Consider the following 18,196-nt stretch of genomic DNA (forward strand, 5'->3'; position numbering starts at 1 on the left):
GATACATTTCCTGTTATTTGTTTGCTTTTCTTGGTGGAAATTGCCAAATATGCATTTAGTTCACATTGTGCATACTTCTCTGTAGAAATATGTATGCCCCTGTATGCCTCATTTCGCTCAGAGGTGCAGTAGTTCTATACCCATTCTTTAAGCTCTTCTTAGTTCCACTGGGTTGAGCTTTCAAGTCTTTTTTTCTTTGATGCACCTTCTAGTTGCTGATGCTTGTTAAAAGTGCCTGCAAAAGACCATGTTAGAGCCATCACACCACAGAAAGGCTCTAATATAAAAGAGAATATGTGCTCACACTCTATGTGAGCTACTCATCCACCCAATTTCCTGTTTCCTAGGTTTCCTCAAATTAATTGCTCTACTGCTCTACTTCCTTTTTTAAAACATGACCACTGGCAATGTCACATCCATCTGCCTAAAGTTTTGAGCCTTTTTCGAAGGAAACTCATTACTTAATTCTCACCTTAGACGCCAAACTATTCTTCTACTATTTTAGCTATGAGTAAACCATGCTGTCGCCTACTTCTCTCCCTTCCAACAATGATCTCCAAAGGAACGCAAGTGCATCACCACACTTGTATCTGCTTTTGATCCTCAGCAGAGACCTCTGTTTCTTCTGCATCCTTTTGGTCCTCGAATTCAGCTTGTTGTCTCTATGTACAGTTTATAAAATATTGTACAGCTTACTCTGTGAAAGCAACACCATCATCAGCAGATAAGTAGACCCAGCTACTTAGGCTCATGTAAACTGTTTAAGTTCCTTATTTATAGCAGATTTTTTTTTTTTTTTTGTGAAATCAATAGACTATTTTGTGATGGGCTCTTTGTCCTCTTTTAAATTCATGTCTATTCATACGGTTTGCTGAAGTCAGTCTCTGATAAGGCTAACCCATAAATACCTGACAGGCAAGAAGCAATTTCCATCAATACAAAATCTGTAAAGAGGAGCCAGAGTTATATTTAAGCCAGGAACCACAGTGGCTTTTAGCTGCCTGAAAAATTATATATTCTTTTGTGAGACTGGTGAATCTTAGCACTGGTTCACTAATAATGTGGATGGCGATACCTCACAACATGATCACAAAGTAATAACGTAATACATCTTCACTCCAAAATTGTTCTGAATATCTAAGTATAAGATGGCCATATACTGGGGAAAGCATGGAAGCTTTTTTTTTTTTTGAGGAAACTGGCAAGTTCTGGTGGTGCAGTTTATGAGTTCATATTCACATTGATAAACTCCTACTGATCTAATTAATTATACCTATCACATCAAATTTACTATAAATTTGGCCTTGAGTTTAGAGCTAATTTAAAAAAATCAGCTAAAAGTTACCTTTTTAAATTAGAGCTAATTTAAAAAGGTAACTTTCAGTAACATGCAGTTTACCTGACCAAGTACATTTTCACTTGGGCTTGGTTTCACATATAACATTTTTTGCCAGGTTTGTAACCTAATTGTATGAGAGAAACACAATTAGGTATTTCACTTGGCAGGGGTAGCTGTTCAATCCCAGTCTTCCCTCTTCCCCACTGAGTGCTAATGTTAGTAAGGACGGATTTCCTTTAAAAGTTAAGAGCATACATAGCAAAAATTGAGTTATTTCAATGCTTTGAATAATTTATTTGAGGCTTACTAGTACCACAGTATCTGGTTTACTCATTTCACATAACAAAGCACATGCCAGGTCCAGTGCTTGCAGGCACCATTTAGATCTTTAGTGTATAGTGTACTATGAATATTTTCTAAAGTTAATAAAGCATGCTTTTCTTTCCACAGCAGAAAATTATTCTGGTACTAAGAAAAGTGTAGCATTCAGCAAATATTTAGAACTTTTATCTAAATCAGTTGTTAAATTAGCATATTCTTTAATTTTCACTCTGCTGGCTATTCTGGCCAGCTAGAATAAAACAATTAACCTGTTATAACGTTTGGAGAGAATATACAGTAGAAAGCCCAGGGATGGAGCCAGAAGCCAGGTTTGTTTCTAAAGTAGATTCAGAAGCTACCTTATGGATTTTCACTAAGTGTGACAAAAGGTTTGGAGACTACAGCAGGCTGGATTCTTTTAGCTACAACTGAAAAAGAGATCTGAGTCACTTTGTACCATTTTGACTTCATGAAACCTCTAACATGCTGTCAACCAAAACAGAAGTCCAGCCTTTTGTCTAAGTAAATCTGGCAAGTCAAGGTCACAATGTAGGGGAGAAATCTTGGATTCAAGTTCCGTATGGAGTCTCTCTTTGGGAGCAGATTACTCTTGTGCTAAACAGCACATTAAAACAGGAGGTAAAGTAACATGTGAGGATTGCTCTCAACATCTGTAACTGTGTTACAATTATGGAATCTTTCACAGGGTATCATCCACAGCCATATTAAAGCTACAAAACTTTCACTGGCTGGTTTTGAACCTCTGACAAATCAACCAAAAAGCCCTTTGGTATGTAAACATCCCCATGAGCTCCTGGGAAAGGTCAATTGATATGGGCATGAGTGCTAAAATGTGGCATCCTCTTCATTTCTAGGAATAGGCTGTGTCACACAGAATAGAACAGAGGAGTCAGCCAAAAGAGGACAGTGATAGAAATAAGCACAAGGTAAAAGTTATATTAAGATCTTTTTTTGGCATCAGAAGAACAAAAGGGAAACTGAGTGTGGGTCTAGGTCAGTAGCTGTTCCTGTGCTGTTCTTCAACAGCTTTCATCTTGATTTCAGAAACTCAGTGCCACATTTCCTCACCAAAACGATGATCACCGAGTCCTATAGACTTTGTTTCAACAGCTGAATCAGTGCATTGCCAGGGGGGGAAGGGAATGGAAACAGTGGGACTACAATGAGAGGCTTGTTGGAACACACTTAGGAAAGAGAAGATGCCTACTGACATTCCTGAGATTTATGCTTTTACTAGTTACAAGACCTGAGGAGAACAGCAGTCCAGAAAAGGAATTTTGACAGTGATGAGATAAAGGAAGGGCACTGAATTTTTATTTGCAGCTTTAAAGCAAGGTTAAACAAAAGACAGAAAGCTCTCCTGGCACAAAGGAATCTGCACTCAACTCAGTTTGTGAGTCAAACACAGACCAGGATCTTGCACCCAGGTTTACATTTTGGGATACAACCTGCTCTCAGTGACTCAAGCCAGAGGAACAAAGCAAACTGTGTTTATATGTTCCATGCAATCTTCTAAACCATGGCCAAGCACTGTCCAGGACAGAAAAAGCTGGCACTACCCAGAATTGTGCCAGGGAGCTTACAGATAATGGTACATCAGTGCTAAAATTGTGCTGTGGCACAGTGATTTTATTTATTGTGGAAGTAGCTTATGAAACTATCTTAGGCAGGAGGAAGGATGCTACTATGCCATGCAAGACAGGATTATGGCTATGACAGCGCTATGCAACATCTGATTATAACTTGAAATGCACTTGCAAGTAAACCATAGCTGCAGTTGAAGCTTCTGAAAATTTATGGAATTAAAATTCTTTACCCATGTGAAAAATAATCCCTTACAGTGGATGACAGGCAAGTGGTAAATAGCAGACCACTACAGAGCCTGACAATGTCTTACTATCTTCTCCTGTGTTATAGGAATTCATTCATGACGTAGTTTTCTGGAAGGAACACTTGTTAGGCCTAATTTGGGTTATATTATGAATATATAGTACTATGAATTATGGAGAGAAAACACATTTCTGTAATTTTCTGGAATTATCATGTGGGGACACAGAAATTTTCTATTGCATTAAAGTGGTACATTCAGGCTTTTCTGTAGGTTGCAGCAAATTGTGGAGATTTGTGACATTCTTTCTGGAAGGTCTGCTGGTAGCATGTTCTTCTGGGAATGCAGAAGAGCTGTATCATTCAGATTAAGTCACCGAGAATTGACTCTGAATTCTCAAGCAGTTTACTAAACTAGAAGAGATTATAAAAATAGGAAAAGTGAGAAGCCAGCAATAGTCTCTCTCTCTCTCTCTGAGGGCATCCAAGGCAAGCTCAAGCAGATTTTAATGAGTTTGTTTATGGGAGTGCAGATACTACTTCTGGAATTACAAGAGATGCATCCATAGAAACCAATTTATATTATCATTCCACCTGTGCTGTTTCTAAGTTGAATGAAACAGAACATCACAAGATGGGGTGATGAACCCTAAGCAGGACAACACTTCTGTCTTACAGCAGTTCAGAGCAAAATACACTGCCTTTTTGGCCTGCAGGGTGACTATTTGAAGATAATCTATTTTGGGGGGGGGTCAGGTAAACCCATAGCACTTCTTAATTCCTGGAAATATCAATTACTTATATTTCAGTTAATATCTACAGGTGGGTAAATAATTACACTGTGAAGAAGAGAGCTGCCAGCTATCTGTATGGACAAAGCTTTACTGATGAGGAATAGGGAGGCCCATAGCTGCTGTGGTCAGTTTGTATTTGGGAGAAGCTGGAGCATCCCAGCAGAATGCTGTAGGACACGCCAGCAGCCTTCCAGTCTCTACAGCTGGTATGCCCAGACCCAGAAGAGGTTCACCTGGCTCTTATGGATCATACAAGAGTAAGGTAAAAGTTTGAAAACACACTAAATTGTCATCCTAAACATTTATCTCTCTAACATAAGGGACAGCTATACTTTCCCCTGTCCTTCTAAAAACTCTCGGTGAAAGAAACATGCTAGTCTTTTCACTGATATCCAACCTGTCTATTTCTACGTGAAATTTACTAAAGCTTCTTTGGTTGTAATAAGATTCATCAATCTGATTGCTCATGCTCCATCCACATGGAGACCTTGAGGTAACACAACAGAGCCTTGAAGGATGAGGGAGAGGATGACATGGCATTAAACCCCAGTTGTTCCTTGGATCCTGGAAGGATCTTTACTTTTATGAGTCAAGTCAAATGCTACAAATTGTTCACAACTGGTAACTCAATTAGCTCTTTCTTCTTTTTTAAATGCTTTGTGTTTAACTAGGTTTTCAGCAAAAATGCAACTGATTTCAGTATTACCAATAAGATTCCTACTCTATGAAAGTCAGAGTTTCTTGTTTCTGAATTGACTGCAAAATTCTAGAATTTTTCTATGAACTGCTACTTACATTAAGTACCTTTTATTGCATGTAGAAATGATGGTGCTGCTGTAAGATATGTTGATGCTGTCTATGGTGCCTACTGCCACAGCTGTCTTCAGACTATATACAAATTCATGCCAAAAACCCTTAGGAAATCAATAAAGCTGCTTCCACTTGCACTTTCTACCAACTTGTCTGAAATTATTCTGCGTACAACTTATATGGACTAAAAAATGGAAGAAAATTATTATAAATCTTAAATGAACCAATTCACATATAAAGGAATCGGAGATTGTTAATCACATACAGAGGTATGCAAGAATCACTTTTGACTGAAGATCTAGATCAGATTTGTAAAATTTGAATGGCTCAGATTTGACTCAAATATATGTATATGGGCAAATAAAGAGAAAAACAAAGATGTTTGAACTATTGAGCATATGCAGTACCTATTGATTCATTGAGGGACAAACAGAAGACATTTTATACAATATTTATGTGTTTTAATAATATTATATTTGTGCTGCTGAATTCATTGCTTTATTGTCATGAGACAAGGTTTAAATGAGACTTTCTCACACAAAATATCATAAGCACTAGTGTGCTTACTATTCCAAATGAAGTCCATTTAAACAGCTTTGCATTTGAGTACTTCATTGATCCCTTCATATTTATTGTAGAGTTGGATCTGTTTTTATCAGGTGAACTTCTTTAGCAGGATTACTGATGTGATAAACTGGGCAGTTGGTTTAAGACCATTGTTTTATACCACAAAAAACATAAATAAAACTACATCAACGATACTTTTGTGTTACAGGCTTTACTTACAATGAGCACTTGGAGGCCTGTTTGTGTAAGGACTGAAGTAGTTAGGTTTTAAATACTCTTGGTACTACTAAAACGAAGAAAATAACAGAATAAAAATCCTAACAGGAAAAAAACCCTCAAAACTTAGCCAGCAACCCAGGAGCAATATTTCATTTCAATAGTTATCCAGAAATCTGATTTCCTTTGCTTTGTGTCAGGCACTTAGCATTATTGTTGCAGTTAAGGGAACTTTATGAGAATGATTAAAATAAAACTTCTTGCAGAAGAGGTGCCACGAGAGACTGCAGCATCACTCGGGAAGTCATTTATCTACTGTGAAAACACAGATCTCTTGCTTTATTAAACATCTCTGCACAACTCCCCTTGATGTCTGCAGCCAGATATTCACCTGGCACAGTTCCACTGAAATCAATGGACCCATATTGACTTACATAAGCTGAAAATCTGAACCTCTGAGTTTATTACAACATCACTAAAAGGGCTGATTAATTGTAGGATGGCATCACAATATGATAATAATACTCAGAAACCTCTCCAGAGTACAATAGAAATTTTTTATTTCTTTCTGCAGAGAAATTGTTTTATGTAATATACCTCTTTTTCAGTTGTGGGGGAGTTTTTTGTTTTATTTTTGAAATACAGATGGTAATCCTGTTACCATCTCTGGTTTACCCTGCAAAAAACATCATGGCATGGTTGTTTGTATTTCCTGAAATCCTGATTGTCACTGGGTCTCAAGCACACAGTGATCCTAGTGATCCTCTTGAAGAAGAGTACACATTCTCCATTTGCCAACACCCTGCAGAAGAGGTGTCCTTCCTGTCCTGCAGCTCGGTCATTCTCAGCCTCTGCCCCAGAGAGGGGCCTGCTGCCTGTGCTGCCGCCCAGCCCTGATATGGTGCAGCTGGGACCAAAGCTAAGCTGGGATCAGGTTTCTGGGAAAAAAGCTGTGCAGGAGAGACATAAAAGACTCTGTTAAGGCCCTCCCCACCTTTACTCATGCGCTTCAGCTGTAGCTGTTTTCCTTGGTTCAGGCTAGAGCCACGTTGGAGGTAGGCCTGTGCCTGGCTAACATCCTGACCCCCTGATTTGACCTCAGGGTTACAGACCCAGGTTACCATCACCAGACCTGCCCTGTTCTCCTTGCTTAGGCACAGTGAGACTGACCCTTTCTTATGAGAACACTGTCCCACCCCCTTGCCATTACCTCAGCTCCTGCTTGCCTTCCCTGGGCTTGCCCTGCCTGCTCTTGTTGCTTCCTGAGAGGATGAACCCTTAAATACTGCACAGACACTGCTACTGCAGCAGGCATAAATGAAAAAGTTATGCTGTTGCTTTTCCAAAACTAAGATAAACAAATGTCCCTTACAGGATCATTTTTATTTAATAATACATTTAGCAGGAGTAGTAAAAATTGAGCCTCTCTCCTTGTTTGTTTTGCTATGCATAAATATTCTGTTTACTAATAGTTCATAATCTCAGAAGCCAAATGGCAGAGAGAAAATTGCATCCAAAGCACCATCGTCCAAGCAAATAATTTCTCTGGTTTTGCTTAATTTTAGTAATGTGAGTGGGTAGCAGCACGTTTCCCATGCTGTAGCCGTGTCAGCTGTCCTGCATGAGTGTGAGACACTCAAGGCTTCACCCCAGCCTCTTGTCCTGAGGAGTCCCTGTAGCTCCTGCAGCTGTGACACAGTGCCCCAGTCTCCTTCCCTCATCACAGGTGAAGAAGATACAGAGAGCAAAGGAGACCAGGTCCTGTGGTATAGAAAAGGTTGAGCCTCTGCATGAGGAATCCCTCACAGAAGTCACAACAGAAGAATTGTTTAGTCCCCTGCAGCCTCATGCCATCATTCCTGTCACAAACTCAGCAAAGGGAATTGAGATGAGCTGTTGCAGAGGAGCAGGGATACATCCCCCACAGCACCCACCTTGCTGAGTCTCAAGGGCTAGGTTAGAGGAAAAGCAGAGGTCTGAATCAAACTATCCTTGTCTGGCTTATCTCCTAATTCTCTGTTTCATGGCAGATCTGGGTCAGGAGAGGTAAAATGAAAAAACCTCAACCCCTTAATGCATGAGGCTCCAGCCCTGACTGCATAGTGTAATTATGAAAGAAAAAAAGTCCACAGCTTACTTATAGGACTGCAAGTAGTCAATAAAAATGTAAAGTCAAAATATTTTTAACAGAACAACTCTTAGTAGAATTAAACTGTGCAAAGGGCAAGTTTTCTTTGCACAAGGAGTTTTACGGTGTTCCACATTCACCTTAGCAGCAACACTAAATGTTAACAAATGAAGAAATTAGGTACAAGTCTGATATTTTGGTGTTAAGTTCCTCAGCATGAGTAACTTCCTGAAATGGCAGCAGGCATGACACATGTTCATCCTAATGCAGCTGCTGACATGAAATGCTGCTTTGAAATGTTTTGGGGAGCCAGGATGGCAGCAGTGTTTCCATCAGAAGCACCCAGGTCCCATGACATGCCAAACCTAGAGCACTGCAGTTTAGCAGTTCATTAAGCATTTCAATCATGCCTTGCAGTTCTCTGAATTGTGCTCTTTCCAGTACATCAATTTTTTTCTCTAATTATATTGATTTTAGCAAATTGCAGTGTCCTTCTGTTGATTTTCAACTATGTATAGCAAAAACTTGCAATGTGGGAGAAAAAACAAACTCATTGTGCTCTAGCAAGTTATTCTATGTTATTAGACCTTTCATAGAACAAAACAGACATATCACAGCTATGAACATATGAAAATATTGCAGTTAATACAAAAATAAACAGAATCTAAGTTTTTAAATTAATATAGACCTTACATCCATCACCCAGAAAAAAAAAAAAAAGACCACTCAATTGTCTACAGCACCAGCTCTGTAATTACACACCCATTTAGCTTCAGTGTGTGGAGGATTTAATTGCCTGTGCCCAGCTCTATCTTTGGGTCATCACAATGGACCAACCATACCGTGTGCCAGCACCTGCCATTTGCAGGCTGTCCTCCCACACCAGAGACCTGAATTCTAGCCCACACTCCTGATGAAATCATGTTTTTATAAGGCAGAGAACTCCTAAAATCTGCTCAATTAATTAGGGGCTGCCATACAACTGCTAGAAAGCCATCAACACAACCCCTATCTGGTTGCTTCCCCACAAAGACAAGCTATGAATCCCCTCTACGCTTTCATTTTACTAAACAGTTCAGTAATTGTACTGCTGAATCATGCTAGAGGTAGGACTTTTGCACTGGTGGAAGTGCTCTGAAGTCAATGCAGGTAAACAGTATAGCTCCAGTCATTCAGGGGAGAAAGAAAAACTACTTAGGTGTTTAGGAAGTATGTTTCTCTTCCTGTTTCTTTGACCTTTTTACTCATTTTAATGAATGATTTGCTAATAAAAATACATAAGCTTGTTGGGGAGCCAATTACCAAGCCTGGAGTGAGTGTTTTAACAAGCCAGACAGTACCAAGAGTATTTTAAAGAACAGTGGGACCTGGGCCATTCATTCAAGAATTGATATGGTACATACAGCCACCTTCTGCATTTCTTGATGTAGGGCCCATGTGGCTGGCTCATCACAGCAGGTAAATGCCTTATCTTTAGAGGAGGGTGTAACACAAATACACATCTTTCTGCAGAGTTCCCTTCTGGTTAACTCTGCAATACTCCTTGTTCACTGCTTTTCATTTAGGCCTTATCAGAGTAAATCAGTCCTTTGTTGGATTTAGTTCATATATTTTACAGATAGTTTAGAATTTTTTGATGAGTCATGACAATATATATAAGACATATTTATTTTTCTGTTCTTTCTTTTGGGAAAATTATTATGTGTTCACATAACTGGGTTAGTCTAGCATCTAGCAGGCAATTTGTTCCTACATTTTCTGACATTTCTATTAAGTATAAAAAAACCCCAGAAAGATACAGTCTATAGTTAGTTATGTTTAGCTGTTATCCTATGTGTATTTAGTCCGTATCCCAAGAATTTTAGATGCATACCAAGGGCAAAATAATTTACACAACAGAAGCTAGAAATTACATGTTTAGGTTTTAGGGGCATTGCACATGACTTGCACTGCTTTGTGTTTAGAAGTCCTTCTTTCTCTGTAAATCAGGAGACACCTTGGTAGGATCCATTACAGGGACTTACCAGCTTAGTAAAAATGTGTAGCTTCAAAACTCAATTTAAAGTCTGTTCAGGTACTTGTTAACCTCACTAAAAATCAATGGACTAAATCTCATACATCTTATATATAGCACCAGAATGCCACTTAAATCAAATAGTTGCCTTAAGGAAGGAAGGCATTTGTCCAGTAGGGATGTTCATTCAAGTAATCCTGCAGGCTTACGTCTATTCTTGTTATCAGACGCTTAGCAATGTCAAGTTGATTAATTTATTTCCTTTCAAGTGTTTTTACCCCCATCAGTGAAAGAATTCCATGAAATGAGCAAGAAAAAACTACTGCAAATCATTAATACATAAAGATAAGTGTCTTACCTTCTGTTGTGGCCTGCAGTCTGCTGCCAAAGAGACTGAGAAAACAATACCAACTCACATTTGGGGCATACCATGTGGCAGCCTCCAACTACAGTCCTTATTGGAGCTTTAGCATGTCAGGCACAGCAGCATTCAGTGATGGTGTGACTTATATTAAGGCCAGGATAGCCCCTTGTTAATCTCCATTTTCCATTAGACCTTTTCACTGGCCATGTAGGATTGTAAAAGGTGAGCAGGTCTTGCTGGTGACTCCTTGGCTCTCCAGTCAACAAAACAGCTGATGGATGGGGGCCATATTTGGTGAAATATTGCCATCAGTGCACTGTTTTGGTAGCAACTGACGCCTGTTGTTCTTCAGTCTTCAGCAACTCCACAACACAAGAGTCCTCTGAGAGACTGGGCACCTGCCTAATTTCCTCCATCTGCAAGACAGCTATACAGAAAGCCCAACCTTTTGGGTCCTTGAAACACCCTCTTCTGAATGAATTCACAGACTCATTCCCAGTGAGAGTCACTTCAGCCTCCAAATACAATTAGCTGTTGCACACTCCGGTCATTCCAGAAATACAAATGGGTTCTGCTTCTCTGTAGCTTGGTGATATTAAGGTACAATCTGCACCAGTATCCACTAGACCCTTACACTCCTGTTGGCCTGATGTACCAGGCCATTGAAATCACACTGTCCAGTAAACCCAGTAAACTCTGTTGTCCCCTCTCTCCACCTTGCTGGATGGAAGACTGATCCAGTCCTGATCATCATATTGGTTACTCACTTTTTGTATGTACAAAACAGAATTCTCTTTATTAAGATCAGAATAAGATCAGCTCTTCTACTCTGGGAAACTGCCTGCTGGAAACTGGAGCAGGAGTTTTTCTGAAGAATCCCATTTTGTGGTTGTTTTTCCTGCAAATCAGACACCTGTGAGGGTGTCAAGGTAGATTTTCCACTCTACTTTCTCATGTCTTCCCTGTGGTCACTCAGGTGAAGCCGCAGGATGGTCTGTGGTGTGTAATTACTATATCCTCTCTCTTGAGCAGCGCAGCTCTAACTGAGATAATGGTCCATAGAGGTGTGGACTAGGACATATCTGTCTGAATTGCTGGAACTCTTGGAACACTTTCTCCACAGCTGAGACACAGCCCCATTGAGGGAAGAAATAATTTCTCCATGTTGCTGGAACTGAACAATTCATCCACTGTTTTTCTCTCTCCATCTTTCCAGGTCATTACAGTCAATGAGTTGGAATAGAACAGTGGTGAACTCCATACAAACTTCAACTTCCTGGGTGACATACACTTGATTTCATCTAGATCTTTAGCTAATTTCTCATTGCTCATCATAAATCACTTCCAGCATGGCTAATTCCCTCAGGTACTGGATACCTTTCTCAATGGGGATCCATTTGCCTGAATGACACAACACCTTCCTTGCAGGGAGACCTTCCCTTACTGCCTAGTAGAAGTCACATCCACAGTCTGAGGTCTTGTGCCCTTTTTCCAATTACTTTGTAAATTCCTTGTCTAGGAAGGGATCCTAGCTGCTTTTCTAGCTTTTTTCTACCCTCTAGTTGCAGATCACTGGTCCTGCTATCCTAGCATTGGAGCAATCAGGTGACAATGTACTGGTTTGGATGATGCTGAAATCCTTTCACACATCCCACAACTCTCTCAGGGATAGGGATCAGGTGGTGACTGCCTTGTTTATGAGTTTTTTCACTTCTTCCTCTTGTTCTCATGATGGCACTTGGAGAATCCTGCCTTATCTCCTTCCCTTTTTTGTAGGGGTTTCTTCCCTTAAAGCTCACTTTTGCATCCAGTAGTTCTTCTCATGTATGTTGGGGCAACTGTTACCAGTATGGGTTGGTACCCTGGCTCAGCTTTATACTTGCCAGGGTTGGAGCTGCAGTGCCTGTTGCAGGGGGTTGAGCAGCCCCTGTGCCTGTTGTGGTTGCTGCAGTGGATTTTCTGAATTCTGTGCATTTTTAGGGGTGAAGTCCCAAAATACTGGAGGTGTCCACTCACCTAGATTCCTGCCCATACTATCCCACACATCCTGTCACTCATAACTATCCAGCCTTGGATAGATCTCTGGGTGGAATCTTTAAATATTTGTTTAATCCTAAACGAGACCTGAAATTCATTCAAGAGACAGCAGTAGGAACACACTTGTTTGAACATCCCAAGGATTCAAAATTCTCAAGAGCTATCATAAGTAGCCTGGAGGAGAAGGGGAAGGTGAAGTAGCAGGCGAGTGTTCCCTCTTGTCTCCCCCACAGATCATCTCTCTGAGGAGAAAAGGTGGAGTGTAATTGTTAATGTTTTCTGAGAGATGGTTTCCAAAGTACAGAGATGAGTAATGCTCAGTACAAATACCAGATTAGTCTCACAACCACTAATTTTATGATATCATAAACCAGTGCTACACAGTAGCGCAAAATGATAACCTTAATCCAGCCCCCAGGGATGATAAAAAGCACAACAGGGAACACATACAGCAAGTAAGGTCTTACATAACAGAACCCTGAGAACAAGCATAAATTCTCTGAGAGCAGATAAATCAACAGTGTGATCAGCAACTATTAAACTAATATAATGAACTTGTAAAACAAAAATTTTTTAACAAATCTCTGGTCAGATCTGTCATCTCAACCCTTTGAACCTGATTCAGGGTACCAAAAAGAACTGTTGGGGTCTAACCTCAGCCAGCAACGAAACACTACACAGCCATTCTCTCACTCCCCTCCAGCAGGAAGAGGAAGAGAGGGAGAGAAGAGGGAAAGAGGTAAATCTTGTGGGTTGAGATAAGGACAGACACTCTAAAGGGAAAGAAAAATATTATTAATTATAAAGAGAAGATATAAAGCAAGTGGTGAACAATGCAGTTGCCCACCATGCACTGACTGATGCCCAGCACATCCCTGAGCAAGGGGCTGCCCCATCTTGTTAGACAATTGCCCTTAGTTTTATTGCTCAGTAGAGTGCTGATTATGGTATGGAATACACCTTGTGTCTGTTTGGATCAGCTGTCCTGGACATTTACCCTCCCAGCTCCTTGTGCACCCCCCACCCTCTCACTGGCAGGGCAGCATGAGAAGCTGAAAAATCTTTGAGTCAGAGTAAGCCCTGCTCAGTAACAGCTAAAGCATCAGTGTGTTGTCAACATTATTGTCATCCTAAATCCAAAACACACCACTGCATTAGCCACTAGGAACAAAAATACCTATCCCAGCCAAAACTAAGGTACTAGTTCTTTCTCTTCCTCTTTGTTTCCAAGCTGACTGAATCAGCAGGACTATCGAGTGTCTCCAAAGTTTTAGACTGACTTAAACTTGGTTCCCACAAAGGACTTCAGAGGCCAAAGAGTTGAGCACTTAGGGAGATACTGTGGTGAAAAGAAGTAAAGAAAGGCCAGCAGTGGAGGAGTGCAGGGAAGTAATCACAGAAATTAACTTCAGCCCTGGGGATACCTGACCTGCTTCTCCAAGCTTCTTTATAGAGAATGGAGGATAATTATGGAACAGACAAGTCAAAGCAGAAACCTAATTTTAGGCTGTCTGAAACTGCAACCCCAGGGGAACTTCACTCACCATCACAGAGCTCCAGTGTCCACATTTTAAAAAGGGATCTTCTAAAAGTAGTCTGTGAGCAGAGTTGAAACACAAAAATCATTTAAGAACTGGAGAAAATGTCATTCTTCTAGCTTGGTCTGTTTATCTTGTCAGGAAAGAAGACTGGGATGTGACTAGATTAAGGTGTATAAATGCTTTCATGAGTAAAACATACTCATGTACCAAAGGGGACTTTGAACAAGCAGAGGAATACACAACTAGAACCAATTGTCTGGAAGCAGAAGCCAGAAAATTTAAATTAGAAAATAAACATACAGGGAGATTGAGTAGGACCATACTACAGAGAGAAATGCTAGATTCTCACTATATTCTGATTTTCAAGTCAGGACTAGGCTGAAAGAAAAGTTTCACTGAAACTAAGGGTCTCATTGCAACGTCACTGTCTGATTCTTAATGGCCTGTGATATTCAGGAGATTAGATAGTCTCTCTCAACCTAAAACACCATGAAGCTTAATTCTATGAGTCTGTATCAGGCACCAGGGATATAGGTTTTGTATAACAAAATACTCCCCAAATTCAGCTCAAGTGTTTGATAACTTCTGGTATCTTTCAACACCAAACAATCTCTGAAAGATTTCTGGACATAACATCACTTCTGCTGAGAACTGAAGAGTTGAATGTATACTGAATAAAACCATTGCAATAACTGTTTATTAATAATGTTTTCTATTCTTTTATACATAGTTCTTGAAAACAATAAGATGGCTGTAAATTTATGGCATAAGTTACCATATTTATGGTAATACATATGATATTTAGCAGCTGTAATGAAGCTAGAAATGAAGCTACAGAATGGGAAGCAGAGTATGAGTATATTGTTGTGATTTGCAAATATTCATTAATTGCCAATCACTCTAATGCTGTGAAGTGAGTAAATATTATTAGTGAGATTTTAGAGAAATAGACGATAAAAATAATTTTTTTAAAAGACGGTGAGGAAAAGAGTATCAAAACCCATATAGGAAGTCCTGACCCTCTCGATGTAATTTTCAGAGTTGAGGGAAATACCAGCTTCATATCTCAGCTTAAAACTAATTCTATCCTAAACACAGTGAAATGTTTTTCATTCATTTGGTATCTGACCTGAAAATCTGTGCTTAAAGAAGTAAAATGATCACTTCAAATATATTTATTTTCTCCTTCTTCTGCACTATGTCTTATTTGACAATCATGTTGAATTACCAGATAAAAAATTCTTCACTCTCTGCTCACTTTATAGTATTTTCAATATATTTCCCATGAGGGAAAGTGATCCAAATTCTGCTAACAGAGACATTTGAAAATCCATAAGAAAAATGTCCAGGGAGAATGATAATGGGCCTTTATTCTTGGTAAAACAGTTTATTTCAGATGTTACCTTCAGCTAAGTAATCTAATGCTTAGGTTTTCCTTGCACTTAAAAAAAGAAGCCCAACATTAAGGCAAATCTTATGAATTAAAAAGGATTCCTGTTAAATAAGAAGTATGTAAATGACTTGGAGTGAAAAATATAAATTCTGTAACTTGTAACACTCTGATGGAAACTAATATGGGAGGGGCAAAAGGGATGGGCAAAAGGAAAAAGGAAAGAAAAGGGAAAGGAAACAAAATCTTGCACACAGAAAAGACTTACAAACACTCTGGAAAGGAGATATGATCAAAAGAAATGCAATTAAAAAAACAAGAAAGAAAAAAAATGAAAAATTTAGTGACTGAAAGGAAATGGACCTTGATTACATGAGTTGCAGTGCAAAGGACCAAAACATGCCAAAACTAACCTCACAGATGCTGCAAAAACAGGGGAAAAAATCAAGGAGGAAGACAGAACCTTGAGGGGAAGACATGAGTGATATGACAGTGATACTGGAAAAAAATCTTCGCCAAAGTGAAAGTCATCAAAAGGCATGGGATGCCATGAAGTGCAGGGACATGGACCAAACCTTGATCCTCATTGAAATTGCCAGGAATTCTCCAATAAACTGATATACTCTATTAGTTTTGGAGCTCTTTTAAGGGATTTCCAACATAGTAATTTTGACTGGGTTTGACTTGAGCTACTGGGGGAATACAAAAGCCGCTGAATGCAACACTGAGTTTTAATGTCAACTTTTTCTACCATGTGGCTGCACTGCACTCTCAGTGCCCACATGCACTCTTACACTGCCCAAACATAGCATGGCTTTTCCTCACCTTCCTATCCAAGAGGAGAAATGGGCAGAAAGCCATAACAAAACCATGATCTCAACCTCTTCCCTACTCTGGCCCTCAATTTCACACAATTCCTCCCCTTAGCCAGTATCCCACCTTCCCCTCAGACTAAAAACTGCAGTAGCTGAGAGGTTTCATTATTTGAGCAGACAGGCCACAAAGCTTTCCTCCCTCTATCCCTGGTGTCTCCAAGCAGGAATTATTGCCCATCATTTCTAACTGACTTCCTCTGTGCCTTTTCACTCAAGAGCTGTACAGATTTACCAGGGCTCAGCAGTCTGCAGCAGTTTTCCCTTCAGCCACTTGCCAGCCATTTGAAGTTTCTCTTTCCAAGGAAATAGCATTATGCAGAAAAGTGACAAATGTGACATGGGAAGCATTAACCTTGCCTTGATTTCCTGGCAAGGTCATTGCAGTACATATTTGTATTTTTGTAGCACTTTCCTTATGTATAACAGTACTTATTTTGCTAGGCCATCTACTCCCAGTGCTGAGTAATATATTTATTAATTATCTTGGTGAGAGGATCAAAGGCACCCTCAGTCACTTTGCAGATGACACTGAGTTGGGAAAGAGTGTTGATATGCTGAGGGGTAGGAAGGGATAAGGACAGGCTGGATCCTTGGGCCAAGGCCAATTGTCTGAGGCTCAGTAAGGCAAAGTGGTGTGAGCCTTGGGTCACAGCAACCCCATGCAGAGCTACAGGTTGAGGCAAAGTGGATGGAAAGCTGCCTGGTGGAAAAGGAGCTGGGGGTGCTGGTTGATAGCAGCCAAACTGTGTGTGCCTGTGGCAGGACATCTACCCCCTCTCCTCTCTACCACAGGTGCTTTATGCACAGATGGTGAATAGATAGCCCAGGCTGAAAGGGACAGAAAGGGGTCATCTCTGGTGCCAAAAGGGCTCACACCTCAGCTAAGAATCAATATCTTAGTCTGGAGAGCTGATGTTGGAAGAGATTAAAGAAAAATTCTTGACTAAAGACACTGGTTTACAAACTATAAAACACACACCAATTATGACAGAGGCAGAAGCTTTCTACACACACGCACACACCTTGAAAGTGTTCGAGACTTCTCCCCGGAGTCTGTGCACAGGTTCCATGGTTACTTCCCTGGGAATTGAGGGAAAGGATCTCAATGTATGCCACACCAACAAGTGAATGGTAAGGTACATTGAATCCTAAGTTACATTACTTCTTCACTAGCTGTAGCATTAATAGGCACCTTTAACCTTGTGCTGTATATATCTACTAGTAGTTTCCTTTTTGTCCTTATTCCTGTGTAGCATTTACTTTGTTTTTGGTCTTAAGTCTGTTTGTTTTCTGTCTGTTAAATAAATAAATCATTCTATAATAGACCAAATCAGCCATTACTAAAGAACCTGTGAATGAGATGGGGTTTTGGGATGCTGGCTGCTTCAATAAAGCCTGCTGCCAGAGGCCTGGGCAAAAGGCAAGGACTTACCTAAAGCCCCACATCCATTCATAACAGTGCCCAGGTGGCCAGGAAGGGCAGTGGCATCCTGGCCTGTGTCAGCAATAGTGTGGCCAGCAGGAGCAGGGCAGGGATTGTCCCCCTGCACTCAGCACTGCTGGGGCCTCACCTCCAGTGCTGGGTCCAGCTCTGGGCCCCTCACTGTGAGAGAGACACTGAGGGGCTGGAGTGAGTCCAGGGAAGGGCAATGTGCACTCTGCACACGACAGCTTCTGATCACCACACCACTCACCAGTCCTTCTCTGTTCACAAACAGCAGGTTCAGAGGGGCACCTTCCCTTGGCTCACTCACCAGGTGTGTCAGGAAGTTCTCATCCACATATTCCAGAAACCTCCTGGATTGTTTTCTCTCTGTTGTGTTGTATTTCCAGAATAGATCTGGTAAGTTCAAGTCCTCCATAAGAACAAGTGTCAGTGATTGTGAGACTTCTCCCAGCTACTGAAAGAATTTTATAGACTATTTTGTCTGCCAGTATTATAGAATATTTGG

Source organism: Ammospiza nelsoni, chromosome 3 (assembly GCF_027579445.1).
Source record: "Ammospiza nelsoni isolate bAmmNel1 chromosome 3, bAmmNel1.pri, whole genome shotgun sequence".
Lineage (NCBI taxonomy): Eukaryota > Metazoa > Chordata > Aves > Passeriformes > Passerellidae > Ammospiza > Ammospiza nelsoni.